Below are 17008 nucleotides of genomic sequence, written 5' to 3' on the forward strand. Positions count from 1 at the left end.
ATGATTTTCTAACTATGATCCATCTATATCATATTCTAACAATAAATATTGTTAAGGCAGTGTACTACCAGAGGATTCTGAAATTGGCAAAGCAGGTGTTATAGGCTTTATCATATCTCAAGGTCCCATCCTGGAAGATGCTGAGATCCCTCAGCTCTCATTTATTGGGTGCTCAGGGCACTTGGCACTTTTTAGCTCACAATCACAGTCACATCATCCAAAATAACTAATGTGATTTCTGAAACGATGCTGCAAGATGAAGAATTGATGGCAGCACATTGGGATGTGCTCCTTTGTCCTGTAAAATCCAGGGTATGGTGGTAATAGTCTAGCAGCAGGGGGTAGGGTTAAATACCTCTGACCCAGAATATCACATAAACATTGCCAAAAAAATATTCCTTGACTAACAGTTAAATGCATGACTAGCTCAAGCCTAGTCTGAAATCTTCGCTGATAATTGCTGGGTTGTACGTTATGAGGAATGGGCAAGATGGGTGTCTCATATCAGCCACGTGAATGTACATACTCCACTGCCTAGGCATTTCTAATAAGAATTGATGTAGTGTGTCATTTGTAATTTAATCAGCAGCATTACATCTTGATAGTAAAATGAGTATCATGAACGTTTTCGCGGTAAAGTAAGATTAACACACACAGCAAATATATACTGCACTTAAGAAACATTTCACTTGTGACACAAACTGATAAATGGAAGGAATTAAAAGTTAAAGCTGACACTTGACCCATAACTGATTCCATCACACATAGATATTTCAGTACATATGGCACATATGCCAGGCACTGATCTGAGACCTCTTGCAAATCTCAAGCAGCAAGTTAAGGAATGAGTGTCAGCCTTGACTTCAAATTTCCCTGCTTTTGTTAGTGTGTGTCATAACTTTAATCTCACTTACAAGTGGATATAGATTCAAGCCCCAGAGTTCAGATCTGGGTTTATATATATCTGGAGCTACTGAAAGGTGAGTGCTTAACTGGTTGAAAAACCATTCCCAGAGAGTAGTTATCAGTGGTTCCCAGTCAAGCTGGAAGGGCATATCGAGGTCCCACACGGATCAGTCCTGGGGACAGTTCTGTTCAATATCTTCATAAATGATTTAGATAATGGCATAGAGAGTACACTTATAAAGTTTGCAGGCTATACCATGCTGAGAGGGGTTAAAAATGTTTGGAGCATAGGATTAAAATTCAAAATGATCTGTATAAATTGGAGAAATGAGCTGAGGTAAAGTGAAATGCAATAAGGGCATATGCAAAATACTCCACTTAGGAAGGAACAATCAGTGGCACACATACAAAACGGGAAATAACTGTCTAGGAAGGAATACTGAAGGTAGAGATCTGAAGCTCATAGTGGATCACAGGCTAAATCAGAGTCAACAGTGTAACACGGTTGCAAAAAAAGTGAACATCATTGTGGGGTGTATTAGCAGGAGTGTTGTAAGCAAGATACAAGGAGTAATTTTTCCACTCTACTCTGCACTCACTAGGCCTCAGTTGGAGTATTGTGTCCAGTTCTGGGCCCCACTTTTCAGGAAAGATGTGGAAAAACTGGAGAAAGTCCAGAGAAGAGCGACAAAAATTATTAGAAGTCTAGAAAACATGACCTATGAGGAGAGATTGGAAAAAAATGGGTATGTTCAGTCTGGAGAAGAGAAGACTGAGAGGGGACATGATAACAATTTTCAAGTACCTAAAAGGTTGTTACAAGGAAGAGGGTGAAAAAGTGTTCTCGTTAACCTCTGAGGCTAGGGCAAGAAGCAATGGTCTTAAATTGCAACTAGGGAAGTCTACGTTGGACATTAGAAAAAACTTCTTAACTCTTAGGGTGCTTAAGCACAGGAACAAATTGCCGATGGAGGTTGAGGAATTACCTTCACTGGAGGTTTTTAAGAGCAGGTTAGACAAACACCTGTCAGGAATGGTCTAGTTATTACGTAGTCCTACACTTCTATGAGTCTGCAGCTAAACTTTCTCAGAGCTGGAGGTATTTGGCCCATTTGTCCTTATAGGTAATTATTTATTTATTAACTTAAGACCCAGCCCTTTCTCTCTATGGGACTGGTTCTTGAGCTGGACTCCATCTTTCAGAAAGAAGGAAGGTAGTGAATCATGGGAGATGTAGTCTGGGCATGGATCCTGGCATGTAGAGGAGAATGGGAATGTGAGGCACTCAAACCACAATTCCCATGAGCCACCACGATAGCATTTCCAAATAAAATGTTTCAGGTTTGGGCCAGAATTTTTCAGTTTTAAATTTTTCACCAAAAAAGGCAAAAATAATCTACTTGGAGCTGGGAGAACTTGCAGTAAACTCTACTTATGAGAAAAATCACATTAAAATAATGGAAAAGATCTTTATAATTTAATAGGGATGAAATCAATATGGTTCTGTAAACAGTACTTTGAAAACTATAGAATTATGTCTTCTCTACACCCTTCAGAGTGCTATAAAATAACCTACAGAAAGTTTAGCATTTTCCATTAAATTCTGCAGGACTTTTCCATAAGGTTTATCTGTTGCATGTATCCCTGTTTAGATAATGTTATGGAGAAACCCACATATAATTTACCAAGTCAGATGTGTTAATTGTTCTCACACTTTTGCTTAGTATCTCTGCCATAATCCATAAGACCTTCGATTTCCTCAAGCAGATTTTAAAATGTCATTTTATATCAATTTTTATCATGACATATTCCAAGTCTCCAGCAGCATAGTTGTTCTCTTCAGTAAAATAATTCACTTCTTTTTTATTTGTAGGAGAAGCTTTTCAACATGACACGTCTATGAGAAAGTGAACTGATCGGAGGAGCAGGTGGTCTGTTGCCACTATGTTATTCCCATTACATTTCTTTTGTGAAATTATTCTATAAACCTGAACCCTCCTCACTGACATTTGTTAAGTTTGCCTACCTCCACTCTATAAGTACAGATAATCAGTCTACCTTAATTGGGGTGTATTTAGATCAAAGTGTGCAGCCCATGCTTCCTTCCAGTATCTGGGTTGCAAATGATAGTCACATGAGTGGCTTGCTCTAGTGGACGTGCTTTTTGTTTAACTATGATCATTGCTGGCAGGCAGCTTTTGTGTATCTGAAAGGCCCTTTAGAATTCTTCTAATTCTCACAGAGAAACTCTCTTCAGAAGGAGACACGGAGTATTGCCTTCTTGCATTTCTAACCTGAATAGTCTTTCAGTTCTGTAACTACCCTAATACACTTAATATATATGCAAGATAAGAAGTAGAGCTTAGGCCCATGAGCCTTTTAGGCACTTTATTTTACCCACTCCTGGCCTCTAAAACTGTTTTACCAGGTTGAAGGGCAATACCTGATCCATCCCAACTCAGCCTTTGGCTTCTTATGAGAGTATTGCATACTCAGGTAAAAAATCGAAACATATTCTTTTAGTTAAAAAAAAAATAAAATAAGGCTAACATGGGAATTAAGTTTTTTACGGGCCTTGAGATGGCCCTCTGCCAAGAGATGAACATCACCCTTAATGAAAAAATGTCCTTATCTCTTTCCGTATGAGCTAATGGATGGAACTAAGGCATAATATTTTACGAAGGGTTGCGTTAGCCCTGTTATTTGCCTTCAATATCTGTTACAGAATGCTTCTTTAGCACGCACACAAATCTAGCTCGTTTCTTAGGTGGTCTTGGTGTTACATGGTGTAACTATGTTGTTATTAATATTTATTATTTACATGTATCAGATGACACCTTGAGACTTCAATCAAGATCATAGCCCTGTTGTGCTAGGTGCTACACAGACAGAGTAAAAGACCATCCCTGGCCTGAAGCTCTTACATATTGTTCAGGATAATAAGACATGTGCTTACTAAATATTAAACTCACTAACATTTATATAACAATTACAATTAACTTCTAGTGCAAATACAAACTATGATCTCAGTCCAGCAAAGATTCATGTACATCTTCACTTTCAGCATATGAGTAATCCCGTTGAGTTCAGTGAGGGTGTAAATCTTTTCAGGATCTGGGTTTAGGTTTTGTAGCCAGGCAATTGACCAGCTAAGGAGAAATGTTGTTAAGGACAGAGGATAGATCTGATCTTTGAATTCTCTGCATTTGAATGGTTAGTTAACAAAACAGAGATTTTGTATCCTTAAAACGTCTTTTTGAAGAAAGAAAAGTACTGTATCATGTGTGAAGAAAGTCTGCGTTCTAAAAAACCCTTGCAAAATTTGTGCTGAAAGAATTTTGCATGCATAGAAGCCACTTCTGTTTAATGAAATAACTTGCTGGACTTTTTCTTTCTCATATTTGTCTAAAGCACTACTTCACATTATGGTCTGAAAATCTTTAGCTTAAATTGTGTATACATACATTCAAAAGGGTAAACAGTATAAATAAAGCCTATTGTACTGGGTTAGCTTCTTAGCTCTTTAACCCAAGCTGCAGGTTTGGGATGTCTTTGTTCAGTTAGGCTTTTGGTTCAGCAAATTTGGGCTGACCAAGTTGGATATATTTTAGTTTCTTTACTCACTCTTTTGAGGACTGCAGGATTGATTTCTTGTGCTCAATGCCAGCAGTACTGTAAGTGCCCAATGCTTTATTCACTAAGCCATTCATCCTTTCAACCTTTGGCTTTTTTTTCCTTAATCCATGTACCTTACTGAGTTTTCAAGTCAAGTGAAATGTTAAACATGTGCTTCAAGCAAGAGCAACACAGAAATAACAGAGTATGTGCAGAGAATTTCTGATTATACAGTCTATTTGCTCTTTTGGGGGGGGAAGGGTATTTGGTTGCACCTGAAAGAATGAATCTACCAAGGAAGAACTACAAAACATATATCCCAAATGATTTTATACAGAGAGGCAGAATAAACCCATTTTAGTAACTTTTCTCTAATATTGCAAACAAGCAATTGCTCTGCACAACAAATATTTTTATGGATCATTCAAATGGTTAATATTGCTTGTCTGAAGCCTTGACTTTTTTTCTTCTTCTTCTTCTTTTCTTTTTTTTTTCCCCGCTGGAGGGGACAAGAGGCTTATACACATACCACCACTTCAAAGATTTGCCTTCCATTATTTTTTTACTTAAGCTTCAGAGTGTTAAATTGTTCAATTTAAGCCCTGAATACATTTTATAAGATCATCCCAGCCCACCATTTTTTCCAAAATAGCTTTCCTTATTTCTTTACTTCTGATCTAATGGATGAAACTAAGGCAGGATATTTGGCAGATTGACTTACACACCAGTCCTGTGAGACAGAGATAGAGATATATATCTCAATATGGCACTTTGTGAATATTTTGTCACCTGTTAATCTGCTCTAGTTATCTGAGCACAAAGGTGACAACTCCTGAGTTCTATTCATGGCTCTGGCACTGGTGGCCTATATGATCTTGGGACAAAAAGGCTGATTCCCATTGAAGCCAATGAAAAGATTCCCATTTTATTTCAGTGGGAGTTGGATCAGGCTTGAATTGAAGAGTAAGGAACTTATTCTCCAAAAGAGTGGCAAGATTTGGCCCTTTGCCTTTTTATCTCAGTTTCCCCATCTGTAAAGTAGGGTGAATATTTACCTCAGACATGTTATAAAGTTTACTTGGATAATGCTGGTAGCTTACAAAATAGAAACTGCTCTAAAAGTGCTTATTATTTAATTTCTTATCATTACTACTAATGTATTTATTACTGTTAGCGGGTGCTCTTAAACCCCTAAGCAAATTCTGAAACAATGGGTAAAGTAAAAGTTCTAGCACTCTTTAGGGAGCAAAGGAAATTCTTGTGCCAATGCATCTCAAAAGGAAATCTTTTAGCATCACATTCCAGAACATTTTGCTAGAGTGAGCACCACAACTGGGCAGCAGTGACAGGTGGAATGAGTCAGCTGACTGAATTTGCTTTCCACCAAACTCATGGAGGAACACCCATGTAAAATGAGAATAATGGGTGCAGTAAAACAGAAAAGTTTCTTTCTGTTCTTCTATCACTGGTGCCAGTTAGCATGGGGACTTCAATACAATATTATTATAACATTTTTTACAGTAGGAATTATAATTGAAATTTGTTATGTATGAGGATGACTAAAACTCCATCATTTCACACTCTCCCATCCATGCCTGAGGATATTTTGGGGTAAATAGATTGCTTGGAAACAGCTAGTGACTACAGCTAAAATTACATTTTACCAAGTGAGCTGAATGGCTTTTTAATTACAGCTCTGATGTCCACATGCTGTCACCACCGTCTAATACCAAGATGGTATTGATTTGGTTTTTAACTTTGATGCACCAGAGGGAAAAAAATGCAAGGTAAGATTTTTTTTCTGAAATCCTCCTTCCAAAGTAATAAAGACTCCCAATTCTAAAACCACAGGTTATTTTGGTAGTCTGTCTTCTTTATAATTTATTTAGATCTGTGGCCATTTTGTATGAATTATTTGTATTGCAGGCAAGTGTGTTAGAATAAAAGTATATGATTATCATCCCCTGGTGATCCTCTCTTAAAATTAGATATGTATCATCTGAAGCTAATGTTTGTATAAAATAAATATGTTTGCAAAGCCAGGAAATCTGCAAAGCTGCAATCTCATGAGATAATGTAACCTTTGTGTATTAATCAACCACCTGGAAAAGTCATTTATAGCATTTCTCATCCAAGGATCTCAAAGCACTTTACCAGGGAGGATGTCATTATTCCCATATTACAGATTGGACAGTTGAAGCCCAGAAAATTTAAGTAGCTTCCTCCTTTCAGCTGCCGCTGAGGTCCTCCATATGCTCAGAGGAGGAGGTAATAATTGCCTCTTAACGCTAGATTTTAAGAGTCTTAATATCTCATTGTTTCTTGTACTCCCCCATCTCTCTATATCCATCTATTGTCTTTTGTCTTGTACTTAGATTATAAGCTCCTTGGGGCAGGGACCATATTTCTGTTCTGTGTTTGTACAGCACCTAGCACTATGGGACACTGGTCCATGATCCACGCTCCTAGGTACTATGATAATATAAATAAATAATAATAATAACATTGGAGTCTATAAGAGTGCTCATGAAGTAAGGCACTATTTAGCACAAATAAGGCCTTTTGTGAACACAGAATACTTGCATGTTACATAATGAATAGTTATCAAAGCCTTCCTGGATTAAAGCTCTGACGGATATAGTGGCCGTTTCCTTTTGCATCCAAGAGAGAAAGTAATGGCTGTAAAAGCTACTGCTGCCATTAAGCGGCAGGAGCAGCCACAAAATGGTGGTGCTAATGCTGCTTCACGGCATCGGAAAGGAGGATTCCATCCTCCACTCCATCGCTGCAAGGCACCCGACTCAAACCCACTTACTTGGGCTGAAAACAAGGGAGAGGATTTGCTATCGTGTTTTCATTTGAATATTGACATACCGTCAGTATAGCAGGTGGGGGTTCTAGCTTTCAGGACAGTGGGCTTGAGCCAAAGCCTGTTGACGCTAATGGGCATCTTTCCATGCACTCAAAAACAAAACAATGTAAAACTTTAGAGCCTACAACTCCACTCAGTCCTACTTCTTGTTCAACCAATTGCTAAGAGAAACATGTTTGTTTACATTTACGGTAGATAATGCTGCGCATTTCTTAATTACAGCGTCGCCTGAAAATGAGACTAGGCATTCACATGGCACTGTTGTAGCTGGCGTCGCAAGATATTTATGTGCCAGATGAGCTACAGATTCATATGCCTCACATGCTTCAGCCATCGTTCCAGAGGACATGCTTCCATGCTGAAGAGGCTCATTAAAAAAAAATGTGTTAATTAAATTTGTGACTGAACTCCTTGGGGGAGAATTGTATGTCCCCTGCTCTGTTTTACCTGCATTCTGCCATATATTTCAGTCTCGGATGATGACCCAGCACATGTTGTTCGTTTTAAGAACAGTTTCACTACAAATTTGACAAAATGCAAAGAAGATACCAATGTGAAATTTTTAAAGATAGCTACAGCACTCGACCCAAGTTAAGAATCTGAAATGCCTTCCAAAATGTGAGAGGGATGAGGTGTGGAGCATGTTTTCAGAAGTCTTAAAAAAGCAACACTCAGATGTGGAAACTACAGAACCCGAACCACCAAAGAAGAAAATCAACCTTGTACTGATGATGAAAATGAACATGCATCAGTCTGCTATGCTTTGGGTTGTTATCGAGCAGAACCTGTCATCAGCATGGATGCATATCCTCTGGTATGGTGGTTGAAGCATGAAAGGACGTATGAATCTTTAGCGCATTTGGCATGTAAATATCTTGTGACACCGGCTACAACAGTGTCATGCGAACACCTGTTCTCACTTTCAGGTGACACTGTAAACAAGAAGCAGGCAGTATTATCTTCTGAAAATGTAAACAAACCTGTTTGTCTGAGCGATTGGCTGAACAAGAAGTAAGACTGATTGGACTTGCAGGCTCTAAAGTTTTACATTGTTTTATTGAATGCAGGGGGTTTTGTACATAATTCTACATTTGTAAGTTCAACTTTCATGATAAAGAGATTGAGCTACAGTATTTGTATTAGGTGCATTGAAAAAGAAAATGTATTTTGTTTGTTACAGTGCAAATATTTGTAATAAAAAATAAATATAAAGTGAGCATTGTACACTTTGTATTCTGTGTTGTAATTGAAATCAATATATTTGAAAATGTAGAAAACATCCAAAAATATTTAAATAAATGGTATTATATCATTGTTTAACAGGGTGATTAATCGCGATTAATTTTTTTAATCGCTTGACACCCTAGTTTGTTGGTTGGTGTTCCATCCAAGATTCATTGAAATCTGAACCTATGTCAAGAGATCTAGAACTGTCCTGCTGCAATCCTTAGTCAGGGTTGTCCTACTTTCTTAGAGCTTGTCCACATGGCCCCACAATGCAGACTACGAGAGTGTGAGTTGTAGCTCGCTTCTGAAGTGTTGCGCTGTAACTGTGCTGTGTAGATATGCAAGTGTGAACTGAAGGGTACCTAGTTCATGTTAATGTAGTCCTGCTGCTCACACAACCCACAGTCCACACTACAGGGCTATGTAGAGAAGCCCTTAGTTAGAGTGCTGTGACATTTTTTTTTTTTTTTTGCCAATGAAGCTATGCTGATTTACACCAGCTGAGAATCTGGCCCAATGTCAATACACACCCACCCTTTTAGACCCAGTATTCCCTCACACAAACATGCAAATGCACACACAGTGCAAACGGAGTGTGGGGGGGATTCCTAACAGATGTGCAACCAGGAGAGTCAGCTCTTCTACCTCCCTCCCTGCATTCCTCAGTGAAGGAGACGTGTCAGGGCCAAGGAGAGGCTTGTTGGGGCCAAGAGGGAGGGAATGGCAAGATTTGCAGTGCAGTAGTTACTAGGAAGCATTGCCAGCCCCAAAGTATTCAAAAAATCATGAGATTTAGAAAAAATAGTCCGTTTGGGGTTCTTTGTATTTGCCTATTTTTTTGAGCATTTAGGGGTCACATTTTGAAGCTTTTCACCTCAATAATGAAGCTATGTTACTTTTAAAAAAATGAGAAAGTGCTGAAATTCTCCTGAGGGGCTTTTAGAAAAATACCAAATATTGTGAGACTCATGATAAAATCGTAAGAGTTTACTATGCTGCTAAGCTTTTACAAATTAGATCAGGGCTCAAACTGCTTTTCTTTGTGTTAGGACTGAGGCAGAGAATAAGGCAAATGTAACCTGCTCCCTGATTGCCCTTGACCTACTGTACTTTCAGGTAGAATTGTGAGGTCTACTCAAAATATCCTGCCGCGGGCTGTCTGAACTTGCAAATCTCTCTCTGCTTGAGATGGCAACTTTTGTAAAAAGTTCCATTCTGTAGAAAGTACAGTAAATTCCATTATGGAGTTTCACTTATGTTTATCTCTGTTAGAACTGTTACCAGTGCTGTGTATGTATTATTTTGTAATGTATATCCACGTACATTACCATACATTAAAACAAGCTCTTACCAGCATATTATTAGAACTCGGTCATTTTCCATATTGCCAGGAAAATGAATGCTAAGCAGGAGGCATATACAGTACATGTTTGCATCTCTGAAGGGTTAATGAACAATGAGGAATTTGTGTATAGCTCATTAATTGTTATATTGCATCCTTTTATCTAAATTGTTAGTGGCCTGCTTAGTCAATTGAAACATATTACTTTGATATTAAAGCTGCAATCAAAATCTTTATTCTTGTGCATGCGCTACTTGGAATACAAATCCTTCAGAACAGAGCAGTCAGAATTATCGTGGAAAGTATTACAATTCAGTAAGCCATAAGCTCAAAAATGCAAACATCAAATCCAGCCAGATATCTTGCATATAAATGCAATAGTTCTGTCTTTCCTTTCTAAATATACTGATCAGAAATGAAGGGTAGAGAGGAGTCCTAAAGGCCTGGATTTAGATTCTGGTTTCATGACACATGAAAATTTGTGTGGTGGTCTCACATATATTAGTCAAATGTAGCCATCACACAAAATTAGTGCAGCTGATCTACTCGAGGGGAGCCCAAGGTTGCAGTTAATGCAGGTTAGTATTGAGGGGCACTGGCAATACAACAGTGTTCTTTTGACATAGTTTTCATCACCTGGAGTATCACAAATCCTTGCCAGTTAGAACTGAACATCCACCAAAGGCAGAAAGAAAAATTGGAAGTTGAGCTTTAGGATGGGATTCGCAAAAGCACGCTAGTGACCTAGAAGTACAAAATCCCCATTGAATCCTCCAAAGCACTCTGCACCAGTGCAGAAGTTTGCTCACCTACTGCTCATTGCAGAATCAAGGCCCTAGGGCTAGGTGACTCCATGGCTGGGAAGAAAGGAGATGGGTGGGTCAGCAGTGACTCACTTAAGCGCTCTTAAACCAAATCTCCTCTCATTTGCAAGAGTGTAAAGTCAGAGTGACTCCATTCACATTAACTCTGGAATAATGCTAGTGTAACCAAGAGCAGGATTTGGCTCATACAGTTTAAAGCTGGCCACCTTAAGAAAGAGTGACTCACAGATTAGATAATCACTGGAAGAGACAGGATCCAGGTGTAGCAGATAGGGAAGGCTGCATGAAAATAGACAGACACCCCAAGGAAATCAATAAGATTGGTACCAATGACTTAAATAGGGCCAGGATTTCACCCAGAGTCTGTAAAGAAATTTTAAAAACAGAAAGGTAGGCAGTTTTGTATTCTATACAGGTAATCATGAACAGACAGAGCCTAGTGGCCCCCAAGTGTAGGGAGTCAGGATCTGGGAAGGTTATAAAAGAATAAATTGCAATAGCTGAGACAGAAGTGATGAAGGCATGAATAAAGATTTGAGCAGAGTCAGGATCAAGTGAAGGAGTTGCTGACAGGCAGACTATTTCATTTCTTCCACATTTCCTATGTTTGTAGGTGAGATCTATAGTTTAAACTCATATGAGAAGATACTAATAGAACTGCCTTGAGCTAGGCAGTGTGGGCAAGCACTGTGGAAGCTTCTTAGCACCACTCTGCTTGCAAGGTCAGCATCTTAAAGTTATCTTTGGCCTTGTTTTTACTGCAGAGTTAACATGGGCATTTGTAGGGGTTGTCCCTAACCTAGCTCCTGCACACACAAAAATTACTCTCACCTGAGTGTGGTGATGTCTTAACTGGTCCATCCTGGGATATCAGCTAAAGCACGAATACTGCAGTGTGAACACAGGCTAAGCCACTCGAGTGCTGATAATCCTCCAATTCCGTCCCACAACTCCCACCCACCCATGTACCCAGAAGAATACAATTCACTGGGAAAGAATCATACAGTTGCTCAGCTTACTACCACACTAAGAACCAGGGGATATGCCTCCAGAGATCCTAATGCCCCATACAAGTGAGTATAATCGACTAGACACACTTGAATCTGGCTTTGCACTATGGCTGCCCAGACCCAGGCTAAGCCAATCCATGGTACCAATCACTCAAGTTAACTCTGCAGTTAAGACATACCCTAAGGTAACGCTAATATTTCTGACCTTGGAAGCAGAGCTGTGATGGGACACTTCTACAATGTTTCCACAATGTCTACCTCAAGGCCGTGCTAATAGTATCTCTCATAAGAGTCCAAAATTTATTCACATTAAAAGTTATATATGGACTGTGTGTGTATGAAATATACATATATCATTTAATTTCCATTGCATGACCTATATGTATATAACAAACCCTAAGTAACTACATATCTATTTATAGAGTGGGAGAGAGTGCAGATGAGCACAGCAGAAGATACACACATTTTTATTCTGGTGGATCCCTCATCAGAAGAAAGTCGGAGAATGGCAGTGGTTGTTTCTGTTGTAAGTATTTTTCAAGTCTCTCATGATAAAGCGTCCAGATCCTGATGTTATGTGGCTGACATCCTTTACCACTTGTACACTTCATTTTTTACCTTGTAGCTCCATGACTGAGTTCTTATTAGGAAGAAATGTTCTTTGCATAAAGAAATAGTTTGAAAGGTTTTTGTTGGTGATGTTAATTTGTTTGCTCAACATTAATTAAAAATCAGAGCTGCTCTAAAATGTATTTATTCATGTTCCATTTCATGTTACCAACCCCAAAGAGTCCAACGCTGATGCGACCTAAGAAAACAAACTGTATATAAAGAGCATGAATACCATTTTAACCACATGTGCTAACTAGCTGGCCTAGTCATTATGGCTTGGTACCAGAAATGCCAAGATATCATCTTCTTATTATGATTCAGTTCATGGCTGGTGACATTTATACAACTTTGAGTTCAAGAGAGGAAATATTTCATCGTAAACGGAGCAAGAATGAATCCCCTTGGAATAATAAAGGTACAAATTACTTTAGTTTTCATTTTCATGGTGCTAAATTTGTATTTCACATGTGGGATTGTAACTGATGATTGCTTCTTTGTCTGGATGAAGAGGAATGCAAAAAAAATTCTGATTATCCAGGAGGCTGTTTGTGTTAGCAGCTAAAATAGTACACAGCATGCTGAAACCTTTGTAAACAGCACACAAGCAATTCTTTTCTTCTTAAGCAAAACAAGAAAGGGGACAAAAAGGATTCCAAGTCAAAATATCCTTGTATCATCTGGCTGACATCTGGGACTGCAGTGCACAAATTTTCCTGGAAATACGATTTGTATCAGCTATCAACTAAGCAAACTCCAGCGCATCAGCCAGAGCATCAGATCTTCACTAAAGCTTTGTGGGATTTGAGGAGACTTTAGCACCAGGTATCCTGGTTCTCTTTCTACTGAGACTCTCAGATGAAACCAGGAGGGGTTTCTCACACAGCATTTCTTAATAAATATTTTAAAATCTATAATTATTATTTCCACATGCCAACTTCTCATCTCCTCCAAAAACTCCCAATTGCCTCTCATTATCTGAGACAATCCCAGATCTAAATTTCCTTGATCCCTCACGGACATGATTATGTCCCAGTTAATAGTACAATTCATTAACATTCTCTGTGTTGAAGTGCTAAATTATAAAAGCAAAGGGGAAAAAACTCCAGTAAAGAATTATTTTCATATCAGTTGAGGATGGGGGTGGAACTCCTGTTCTAGTTATCTTTCCTGAGTTCTTTATTTTGGTCACTGATCTCACGTGAGGGCTCTAGTGAATTGGAAAAGAATTGATTATTTTTCTCCGCCTATGTATCCTGTGACTTTTGATCCATATTGTCCTGTGTACCAAGATTTTGGAAATGTCATCTTTTCTATAGTGAGTGGTCTAGTACCTGAGCAACTTACTGGGACTCCTTGACTCTGCCGCTGTCACTCTATGACCTTTGAGTAAGTCACTCAATTTCTCTGTGCCTCAGTTTAGCCATTTTAAAAATAATTTTAATATTTTGGTGAGCTTTAGTGTTTGAATGTCCTTTCAAATCCTTGGATGAGACTATCAGCTACACATAAAGTGTTATTATTTACTCATTTTGAACATTGTGAACTTCTGGATAGTGATTCCTTTATGGCTGCTGCATCAGAAAAGGATTTGACATTGAAGTATCTTGTTCAAGGGCCCATTTAGAGTGGCTAGATTATGAAAGATTAAAATCCACATGAATTTCCAGTCCCAAACACTTCAGGGTTTTCTTTCAATTCTTTTGTCTAAAAAAAATGGTAATTAATACCTTTAGGTTCGGGCTCTAAAACAAGAAATAAATATTTAATGGAAAAATCTCTATCTGTTGGGAAATATTAAACTGAATGCTGGAAAGGTCTCATGATGGCTCAATACAATATATGTTTTTATTCTGACCTGTACATTTTCTAAGCCCACTATTTGTGGTCTATGGCACTTGCGCTCTAGACCGAGCTGCAAATGTCTCTCTCCCTTGCTCAGTCTACCATATTTCTGCAGTTCTAACACTGGGCAAACTGGCCATTTATAAGTCTAGAAAGCGGAAGCTAGCAAGGGGCAGGGTCTCTTTGGCAACTGGTCAATGTTTAGTGAGCTCCTTAGAGCACATGTGTAGAAAAAAGCCCACTTTACTCTTGTCATAAATATAAAGTGAAGGGTAACCACCTTTCTGACTACAGTGCTATAAAATCCCTGCTGGCCAGAGGCAAAATCCTTTCACCTGTAAAGGGTTAAGAAGCTGACGTAACCCCGCTGGCACCTGATCCAAAATGGCCAATGAGGGGACAAGTTTCTTTCAAATCTGGAGGGGGGGAAACAAAGGTTCTGTCTGTCTGTGTGATGCTTTTGCCGGGAACAGATCAGGAATGCAAGCCTTACAACTCCTGTAAAGTTAGTAAGTAATCTAGCTAGAAAATGCGTTAGATTTTCTTTTGGTTAATGGCTTGTAAAATAAGCTGTGCTGGAGGGAATGTATATTCCTGTTTTTGTGTCTTTTTGTAACTTAAGGTTTTGCCTAGAGGGATTCTCTATGTTTTGAATCTGATTACCCTGTAAAGTATTTACCATCCTGATTTTACAGAGGTGATTCTTTTACCTTTTCTTTAAATAAAATTCTTCTTTTAAGAACCTGATTGATTTTTCATTGTTTTTAAGATCCAAGGATTCGGGTCTGTGTTCACCTATACCAATTGGTGAGGATTATTATCAAGCCTTCCCCAGGAAAGGGGGTGGGGCTTGGGGGGATATTTGGGGAGAAGACGTCTCCAAGTGGGCTCTTTCCCTGTTCTTTGTTTAAAACGCTTGGTGGTGGCAGCATACTGTTCAAGGACAAGGCAAAGTTTGTACCTTGGGGAAGTTTTTAACCTAAGCTGGTAAGAATAAGCTTAGGGGGTCTTTCATGCAGGTCCCCACATCTGTACCCTAGAGTTCAGAGTGGGGAAGGAACCTTGACAACTCTTTAGATGCTTTTGCAAACAAATGGAAACTACATAGGGGTATCTCATTTTTGTCCCAAAATACTGTGACCCTGATTCAGCAAAGCACTTAAGCATGTGAGTACTTTTATTGAAGCTAGTGGGGATAGGTACATTCTTAAGCATTTTGCTAGATCTGGGTGTTCATGTCTTTGATTTGAGAGATCCCTTTTGTTTACTGGACAGCACTGTTTTTGGTTAAACTCAGCCATGTTCCCACTTCTCCCTTTTAAAGGCAGGTATTAATGCTGTGACTTTGCTTACAGGCATCAAATAAAATGCTACAGGTCCTACTTCACAAGGGTTCACATGTGGCTGAGAGTGCAAGCGAACCACTATCATCACAGTTTTATGATGTGTCCAGTGCACCATCCTTCAGTTATTTTTCTTCTCTTCTTGATTCATTGTCCTTGCATGATTTCAGTACCTGATTGACAGATTTTCTGTTTTTAAGCACCTCTGGTGGCAAACTTTGGAACAGTCATTTGCACCAACTGCTCTGTAGAAAACCCATAATGGTCCACAGGGCCCCACAAACTGCAGTGCCTGGATCCAGTACATTTGTAGCTGTGGCCCAGAAACTGCTCAAGACAATCTGCCATTCTGGGCAATCTGCCACTCAGAGTGCCCCCCCCAAACTAACTAGAACTGAGGTTCTAGACCGGGGGAGGGAGGAATGAGGCGCACACTGGAATTTCTGGAGGGGGTGTGACAAGCATTCTAATGGCATGGTATTTATGGTAGAAGTGGTGGGTCCATGTGGAGGTGGCAGCACCACTCATTCAGGCTTAGCCCAGCTGCCCCTCTGTCATGATGGAGGGGCAGCTGAGCCAAATTTGAGTGAGTGGTGTTGCACCTTGACACAGCTGGGTCACAGCACCACTCAGAATTGGCCCAGCTGCTTCTGCCACCCTAGGCAGAATCTGCCACCCCAGGCAGCTGCCTGGTTTGCCTATAGCTACAGCAGCCCCTGTGAAAGCACTTACACCCTAATTTTTCAGGACAGCTGCTCAATTACCCAGCCAATAGAATACTGAGCTATTTGCATATTTGTAATTTGCATCCTTACTTAGGTTATAGTGTTAGAGATGAATGGGAGGCCATCCTCTGTACTGATGTCTAAGTAAGGATCAAAGGAAGAGTTTGTTTTTTTAATTAATCATAAGTAGGATCACTCCATGCTTTTCCCTACAACTTTACCTTTGATAGCATGAAGCAGTAAAACTGTGATGAAGAGCCAAACCAAGTACATTGCTCAAAATCAGTATTCCACCCTCACTTACATTTCTGCAATCCCAAACCACACTGTCATGACCAGTCCCGTACATTTCTTCAATACTCACAAGAGTAAGGACTTGGAGGATTGGGCCCCTATTTGGATATAATCACAGTTTTATCTCCTGCTCAGGCTTCTGCATGTGGGCCTGACTATAGGGTTGCATGGGTAGAGGATAGAATCTGGTTCCTAGTATTTGTTTAATAAAAAATTTGTGTGTGTGTGTGTGTGTGTATGTGTGTGTGTTTTCAGGCCTCCAAGTGGTTTAACTTTGTGTGGCAAAATAAACAAAAGGAGAGTATTTCCTAGTTAATAATTAATTTTAAAAATGGACACTGCCACAATTGCTTCTTATAGCCATCCCATTTGTCTTTTATCTTTTGCATGTTCGCT

The 17008-nt window shown here is 39.3% G+C and overlaps 1 long non-coding RNA gene across 1 annotated transcript; it reads left to right on the forward strand.

Moving 5' to 3' along the window:
• Positions 1-6211: 6211 nt before the first annotated feature.
• On the forward strand, positions 6212-12759 carry LOC141983922 (uncharacterized). Its single transcript, XR_012638579.1, has 3 exons — positions 6212-6308; positions 12219-12322; positions 12586-12759. It is a non-coding gene; the product is annotated as an uncharacterized LOC141983922 (long non-coding RNA).
• The last annotated feature ends 4249 nt before the right edge of the window (positions 12760-17008 follow it).

This window comes from Natator depressus, chromosome 3 (assembly GCF_965152275.1).
Source record: "Natator depressus isolate rNatDep1 chromosome 3, rNatDep2.hap1, whole genome shotgun sequence".
NCBI lineage: Eukaryota > Metazoa > Chordata > Testudines > Cheloniidae > Natator > Natator depressus.